The sequence below is a fragment of the Aegilops tauschii genome, chromosome 2 (assembly GCF_002575655.3).
Source record: "Aegilops tauschii subsp. strangulata cultivar AL8/78 chromosome 2, Aet v6.0, whole genome shotgun sequence".
NCBI lineage: Eukaryota > Viridiplantae > Streptophyta > Magnoliopsida > Poales > Poaceae > Aegilops > Aegilops tauschii.
The window spans coordinates 311,192,181-311,201,253 of NC_053036.3; positions in this window are offsets into that span (position 1 = coordinate 311,192,181).

The window sequence follows — 9,073 nt, forward strand, 5'->3', positions numbered from 1 at the left end:
TTTCACGATTTTCATATTTGATTTTTCTCAAATATTGGAAAGAGGATCATTTTGGTTTTATTATTTTTCTCTCCAAAAATCTTTCATAATTAAAATATACGAGAGGAGATAATATGACTTCTCCAAAATAAATGAAATATTGGAGGAAAAATGTTAAAATCAAATAAACAATTTTATTTGGATTTTATTGCTATTTTATTTGAATTAGAAAAAAATATGCGTTTTTTTTAAATTGCATTTTAGGCCAAGAAAATGTTCACCTTGTTCTAAATATTTAATTTAAACGGTGAAAATTGTTTTTGGCATTTTTAGATTTTATATTTATTTATTTAGGATATTCTCGGCGGATTTTTTTAAAAAAAAGTCACGCGCCCGACTGGGCCAACGGCCCAGCCGAGCCGGGCCGGCCCACTCCCACGCTGCCATCCTCGTCGTCCCCGAGCCGGACTCCACGCGGAGTCTGCCGCCGCCGCCGCCTCGTCGCCCCCTCCCGCACGCCAGCCCCCCCTCGGTCCTTTAAAGGCCGAGCCCGCTGCCGCCTCGACCCCCCACACCACCCCGCCTCCCGAGCAACGCCGCCAGCCCCGCCGCTGCCGCCCGCGCCTACTGCCGCGCCCGCCGCCGCCGATCCGATCCGATCCGTTTTGCCTGGTTTTTCTTCGATTTATGTAAAACCGCCCGGTTTTCTTAAAAACCCTAGATGCGTTTTTTTCCAGATCAGTTTGTTTTTCTTCAGTTTAGTTCGTTTGCGAACGTTCATCCGTTCGTTCGTTTAAATGAACGCGTTCGCCCGATTGTCTCTGTTAGCGGATGTTTGTCCAATAGTTTTTCTTTTTCTATTTATTTTCGGCCAGGGGCCTATCCGCGATTATATTTATCGCAGATTAGCCCCTAATCTTCAAACCCTCGCCGTTTCTTAACCGTTTGTCCAAATCCAGTGAAACCAACGCCAAAATCTTTGTCTCGAGCCCCTCTTTCTGTTTAATCAACTTGAACAAGGTTTTGAAAATTTAAAATTTGGTTTCAAGCAGATTTGAATTCGAAGTTCTTTTGACCGTAGTTTCAGTTTCATAGCTCCGATTCGATTGATTCTTTTTGCAAATCGAATCTCTTCAATTAAGTTTTCAGATTCGATCTTCTTATTTGAGATTCACCTGTGCATCTTTGCTTGAGTGCTTATGTATGCTATTGTTTGTTTGCGATAGAATTACCGGAGTGCGAAGCGTGCTACTACGAGTTTTAGGGTTTGCAGATCGTCAGCAAGGCAAGTAACACATTGATCATACTCTTTTCATACCCAGTTTTTATGCATTAGTTACAATCCTCAAACACTGCATGATTAGGATGTGATTAACTTGTGGGTATTGGGAAGTAGATGATGAGGTAGAACCTATTACCGGTTTTATTATCAAATCCTTGGGAGTTACTTCTACGTTATGCTTATGTTGCCATGCTATGCTCGTAGACGTGGTTTGGGTTTGAGTGTATCCATGACAGATGTGAGATTGTTAATTAATGGTTCAACTTAAGGTGGCAACTTTAATACACATCTGGGTGGATTGTTGGTTTGGGCACCTGGGGTTATACCAGTGTTGTTTTAGGAGATCCCAGGGTTATACCGTGTGATCCTCCTATGGTACGCCACCCAGGCTCAAAGGGATCATAAGATTGTTCATGCTAGAAACTTCCATGTGCAGCCACAAGCTATTATGGGCTCTAACATAGTTGAGTATGTTGCATAACCTCTTCCGGTGGTAGGCTAGAAGATGTAGGGGATGTAGGTTGGTACTGTCTACCCAGGGTTAGAGTTAATGCTTCTGAAAGACTGTGTCTCGATCATCCGTTTCTCAAACACCATGTAGTGCGAGAAATCCAACGGAGGAGATCGAGTCTTGTGGGGAAAAGTGCGCAAACCTCTACAGAGTGTACAAACTAATCATGGTTAGCCGTGTCCCTGGTTATGGACACCTTGAGTATCTGGTTCTTGGATTATCATGTTGATCTCATCACTCTAATTTAATTTGTTGGGTTGATAATTACTTTTAATTGGGATTGAGATGGGGTTACCATTCTCAATGTTTCAACCACCTTGATAGTTAAATAAAATATATTCCTTTGAAGTAGGGGAAAATTGGCTTTTCGCAAAACATTATAACCATAGAGCCTCCACCAGCCATATATGCATGTAGTGGTAACCTTTATTCTGTTCATTGCTCTACTGTGTTATATTGCCAGCATATTACATGTGCTGACCCGTTTCGGGCTGCAACATATCATGTTGCAGACTTTTCAGACGAAGAGTAAGGTGCGCTAGGTCATTTGTTGTCCACTCAGCTATGCCGTTGGAGTTGATGGACTCACTTTATCTTCCATGCCTTCCGCTGTTATATTGTTTAGATGGCCTTAAGCCATATTTATTGTAATAAGTTCTCTCTTGAGACTATCGATCTAATAAGTGTGTGATTGCTACTCTGTTATAAATCCTTCGACTACTGTGTGTGTCAGCATTACCGATCCAAGGATGACACTTATGCACAGAGATTTGACCGTCTGAGGTCGGATCGCTACATTTTTCTTCTTTTTTATTCGGGCCTCTTTGGCCTCTTTTATTTATTTATTTTTTTCGTCCGGAGTCTCATCCCGACTTGTGGGGGAATGATAGTCTCCATCATCCTTTCCTCACTGGTACAATGCTCTAATAATAATGGTCATCACACTTTTATTTACTTACAACTCAATACTTAGAACAAAATATGACTCTATGTGAATGCCTCCGGCGGTGTACCGAGATGTGCAATGAATCAAGAGTGACATGTATGAAAATCATGAACGGTGGCTTTGCCACAAATACGATGTCAACTACATGATCATGCAAAGCAATATGACAATGATGAAGCATGTCATAATAAACAGAACAATGGAAAGTTGCATGGCAATATATCTCGGAATGGCTATGGAAATGCCATAATAGGTAGGTATGGTGGCTGTTTTCAGGAAGGTAATGGTGGGTGTATGGTACCGGCGAAAGTTGCGCGGCACAAGAGAGGCTAGCAATGGTGGAAGGGTGAGAGTGCGTATAATCCATGGACTCAACATTAGTCATAAAGAACTCACATACTTATTGCAAAAATCTATTAGTTATTGAAACGAAGTACTACGCGCATGCTCCTAGGGGGATAGATTGGTAGGAAAAGTGAAGGAAATATGCCCTAGAGGCAATAATAAAGTTATTATTTATGTCCTTATATCATGATAAATGTTTATTATTCATGCTAGAATTGTATTAACCGGAAACATAATACTTGTGTGAATACATAGACAAACAGAGTGGCACTAGTATGCCTCTACTTGACTAGCTCGTTAATCAAAGATTGTTATGTTTCCTTGCCATAGACATGAGTTGTCATTTGATTAACGGGATCACATCATTAGGGTAATAATGTGATTGAGTTGACCCATTACGTTAGCTTAGCACTTGACCGTTCAGTATTCTGATATTGCTTTCTTCATGACTTATACATGTTCCTATGACTATGAGATTATGCAACTCCCGTTTACCGGAGGAACACTTTGTGTGCTACCAAATGTCACAACGTAATTGGGTGATTATAAAGGTGCTCTACAGGTGTCTCCAAAGGTACTTGTTGGGTTGGTGTATTTCGAGATTAGGATTTGTCACTCCGATTGTCGGAGACGTATCTCTGGGCCCTCTCGGTAATGCACATCACTATAAGCCTTGCAAGCAATGTGACTAATGAGTTAGTTGCGGGATGATGTATTACGGAACGAGTAAAGAGACTTGCCGGTAACGAGATTGAACTAGGTATCGAGATACCGACGATCGAATCTCGGGTAAGTAACATACCGATGACAAAGGGAACAACGTATGTTGTTATGCGGTTTGACCGATAAAGATCTTCATAGAATATGTGGGAGCCAATATGAGCATCCAGGTTCCGCTATTGGTTATTGACCGGAGACGTGTCTCGGTCATGTCTACATAGTTCTCGAACCCGTAGGGTCCGCACGCTTAAAGTTCGATGACGGTTATATTATGAGTTTATGTGTTTTGATGTACGAAAGGTAGTTCGGAGTCCCGGATATGATCACGGACATGACGAGGAGTCTTGAAATGGTCGAGAAGTAAAGATCGATATATTGGACGACTATATTTGGATACCGGAATGGTTTCGGGTGAGATCGGGATAATACCGGATCACCGGGAGGTTATCGGAACCCCCCGGGAGGTATATGGGCCTTAATGGGATTTAGTGGACAGGAGGGGAACGGAGCAAGGGAGGGGGCGCCCCCCAAACCCAGTCCGAATTGGGAGGGGGGCCGGTCCCCCTTTCCTTCCTCCCTCCTTGCTCTGCCTTCCATCTCCCTCTCCAAATAGGAAAAGGAGGAGTCCTACTCCCGGTGGGAGTAGGACTCCCCCCTTGGGCGCGCCTCCTCCCCTTGGCCGGCCCTCTCCTCCCCCCTTTATATACGGAGGAGGGGGTCACCCCATAGACACCACAATTGATCTCTTGATCTCTTAGCCGTGTGCAGTGCCCCCCTCCACCATAATCCACCTCGATCATATCGTAGCGGTGCTTAGGCGAAGCCCTGCGTCGGTAGCAACATCATCACCGTCACCACGCCGTTGTGCTGACGGAACTCTCCCTCAAAGCTCGGCTGGATCGGAGTTCGAGGGACGTCATCGAGTTGAACGTGTGCGGAACTCGGAGGTGCCATGCGTTCGGTACTTGATCGGTCGGATCGTGAAGACGTACGACTACATCAACCGCGTTGTGCTAACGCTTCCGCTTTCGGTCTACGAGGGTACGTGGACAACACTCTCCCCTCTCATTGCTATGCATCACCATGATCCTGTGTGTGCGTAGGAAAAGCTTTGAAATTACAACGTTCCCCAACAGTGGCATCCGAGCCAGGTTTTATGCGTAGATGTTATATGCACGAGTAGAACACAAGTGAGTTGTGGGCGATACAAGTCATACTGCTTACCAGCATGTCATACTTTGGTTCGGCGGTATTGTTGGATGAAGCGGCCCGGACCGACTTTACGCGTACGCTTACGCGAGACTGGTTCTACCGACGTGCTTTGCACACAGGTGGCTGGCGGGTGTCAGTTTTTCCAACTTTAGTTGAACCAAGTGTGGCAACGCCCGGTCCTTGAGAAGGTTAAAACAACACTAATTTGACGAACTATCATTGTGGTTTTGATGCATAGGTAAGAACGGTTCTTGCTCAGCCCGTAGCAGCCATGTAAAACTTGCAACAACAAAGTAGAGGACATCTAACTTGTTTTTGCAGGGCATGTTGTGATGTGATATGGTCAAGGCATGATGCTAAATTTTATTGTATGAGATGATCATGTTTTGTAACTGAGTTAACGGCAACTGGCAGGAGCCATATGGTTGTCGCTTTATTGTATGCAATGCAATCGCCCTGTAATGCTTTACTTTATCACTAAGCGGTAGCGATAGTCGTAGAAGCATAAGTTGGCGAGATGAGAACGATGCTACGATGGTGATCAAGGTGTCGCGCCGGTGACGATGGTGATCATGACGGTACTTCGGAGATGGAGATCACAAGCACAAGATGATGATGGCCATATCATATCACTTATATTGATTGCATGTGATGTTTATCTTTTATGCATCTTATCTTGCTTTGATTGATGGTAGCATTATAAGATGATCTCTCACTAAATTTCAAGATAAAAGTGTTCTCCCTAAGTATGCATCGTTGCGAAATTTCTTCGTGCTGAGACACCACGTGATGATCGGGTGTGATAGGCTCTACGTTCAAATACAACAGGTGCAAAACAGTTGCACACGCGGAATACTCAGGTTAAACTTGACGAGCCTAGCATATGCAGATATGGCCTCGGAACACTGAGACCGAAAGGTCGAGCGTGAATCATACAGTAGATATGATCAACATAGTGATGTTCACCATTGAAACTACTCCATCTCATGTGATGATCGGACATGGTTTAGTTGATTTGGATCACGTGATCACTTAGATGATTAGAGGGATGTCTATCTATGTGGGAGTTCTTAAGTAATATGATTAACTGAACTTAAATTTATCATGAACATAGTACCTGATAGTATTTTGCTTGTCTATGTTGATTGTGGATAGATGGCCCGTGCTGTTGTTCTGTTGAATTTTAATGCGTTCCTTGAGAAAGCAAAGTTGAAAGATGATGGTAGCAATTACACATACTAGGTCCGTAACTTGAGGATTATCCTCATTGCTGCACAGAAGAATTACGTCCTGGAAGCACCGCTAGGTGCCAAACCTGCTGCAGGAGCAACACCAGATGTTATGAACGTCTGGCAGAGCAAAGCTGATAACTACTCAATAGTTCAGTGTGCCATGCTTTACGGCTTAGAACCGGGACTTCAACGATGTTTTGAACGTCATGGAGCATATGAGATGTTCCAGGAGTTGAAGTTAATATTTCAAGCAAATGCCTGGATTGAGAGATAAGAAGTCTCCAATAAGTTCTACAGCTGCAAGATGGAGGAGAATAGTTCTGTCAGTGAGCATATACTCAGAATGTCTGGGTATAACAATCACTTGATTCAACTGGGAGTTAATCTTCCGGATGATAGAGTCATTGACATAATTCTTCAATCACTGCCACCAAGCTACAAGAGCTTCGTGATGAAATATAACATGCAAGGGATGGATAAGACGATTCCCGAGCTCTTCGCAATGCTAAAGGCTGCGGAGGTAGAAATCAAGAAAGAGCATCAAGTGTTTTTTTTGCCAGAAAGACTATAAGGGAACCCCTTACAGTATAATTGGTGCAACAAACCCAAATTGCAAGTACCATGCCTTGAACCTGGGTGGGTGGGAAGGCATCAGCCCCTTCCCACCACTAGGCTATGCGTTAGTCCACAAGAGCATCAAGTGTTGATCGTCAACAAGACCACCAGTTTCAAGAAAAAGGGCAAAGGGAAGAAGAAGGGGAACTTCAAGAAGAACATCAAACAAGTTGCTGCTCAGGAGAAGAAACCCAAGTCTGGACCTAAGCCTGAGACTGAGTGCTTCTACTGCAAACAGACTAGTCACTGGAAGCGGAACTGCCCCAAGTATTTGGCGGATAAGAAGGATGGCAAGGTGAACAAAGGTATATGTGATCTACATGTTATTGATGTGTACCTTACTAATGCTCGCAGTAGCACCTGGGTATTTGATACTGGTTCTGTTGCTAATATTTGCAACTCAAAACATGGACTACAGATTAAGCGAAGATTGGCTAAGGACGAGGTGACGATGCGCGTGGGAAATGGTTCCAAAGTCAATGTGATCGCGGTCGGCACACTACCTTTACATCTACCTTCGGGATTAGTTTTAGACCTAAATAATTGTTATTTGGTGCCAGCGTTGAGCATGAAAATTATATCTGGATCTTGTTTGATGCGAGACGGTTATTCATTTAAATCAGAGAATAATGGTTGTTCTATTTATATGAGTAATATCTTTTATGGTCATGCACCCTGGAAGAGTGGTCTATTTTTGTTGAATCTCGATAGTAGTGATACACATATTCATAATATTGAAGCCAAAAGATGCAGAGTTGATAATGATAGTGCAACTTATTTGTGGCACTGCCGTTTAGGTCATATTGGTGTAAAGCGCATGAAGAAACTCCACTGATGGACTTTTGGAACCACTTGATTATGAATCACTTGGTACTTGCGAACCGTGCCTCATGGGCAAGATGACTAAAACGCCGTTCTCCGGAACTATGGAGCGAGCAACACATTTGTTGGAAATCATACATACAGATGTATGTGGTCCGATGAATGTTGAGGCTCGCGGCGGGTATCTTTATTTTCTCACCTTCACAGATGATTTAAGCAGAAATGGGTATATCTACTTAATGAAACATAAGTCTGAAACATTTGAAAAGTTCAAAGAATTTTAGAGTGAAGTGGAAAATCATCGTAACAAGAAAATAAAGTTTCTACGATCTGATCGTGGAGGAGAATATTTGAGTTACGAGTTTGGTCTACATTTGAAACAATGCGGAATAGTTTCGCAACTCACGCCACCCGGAACACCACAGCGTAATGGTGTGTCCGAACGTCGTAATCGTACTTTACTAGATATGGTGCGATCTATGATGTCTCTTACTGATTTACCGCTATCATTTTGGGGTTATGCTTTAGAGACGGCTGCATTCACGTTAAATAGGGCACCATCAAAATCCGTTGAGACAACGCCTTATGAACTGTGGTTTGGCAAGAAACCAAAGTTGTCGTTTCTTAAAGTTTGGGGCTGTGATGCTTATGTGAAAAAGCTTCAACCAGATAAGCTCAAACCCAAATCGGAGAAATGTGTCTTCATAGGATACCCAAAGGAAACTGTTGGGTACACCTTCTATCACAGATCTGAAGGCAAGACTTTTGTTGCTAAATTTGGATCCTTTCTAGAGAAGGAGTTTCTCTCGAAAGAAGTGAGTGGGAGGAAAGTAGAAATTGACGAGGTAATTGTACCTGCTCCCTTATTGGAAAGTAGTTCATCACAGAAATCAGTTCCAGTGATTCCTACGCCAGTAAGTGAGCAAGCTAATGATGATGATCATGAAGCTTCAGATCAAGTTACTACTGAACCTCGTAGGTCAACCAGAGTGAGATCCACACCAGAGTGGTACGGTCATCCTATTCTGGAGGTTATGTTACTAGACCATGACGAACCTACGAACTATGAAGAAGCGATGGTGAGCCCAAATTCCGCAAAATGGCTTGAGGCCATGAAATCTGAGATGGGATCCATGTATGAGAACAAAGTGTGGACTTTGGTTGACTTGCCTGATGATCGGCAAGCCATTGAGAATAAATGGATCTTCAAGAAGAAGACTGACGCTGATGGTAATGTTACTGTCTATAAAGCTCGACTTGTTGCAAAAGGTTTTCGACAAGTTCAAGGGATTGACTACGATGAGACTTTCTCACCCGTAGCGATGCTTAAGTCTGTCTGAATAATGTTAGAAATTGCCGCATTTTATGATTATGAAATTTGGCAAATGGATGTCAAAACTGCATTCCTG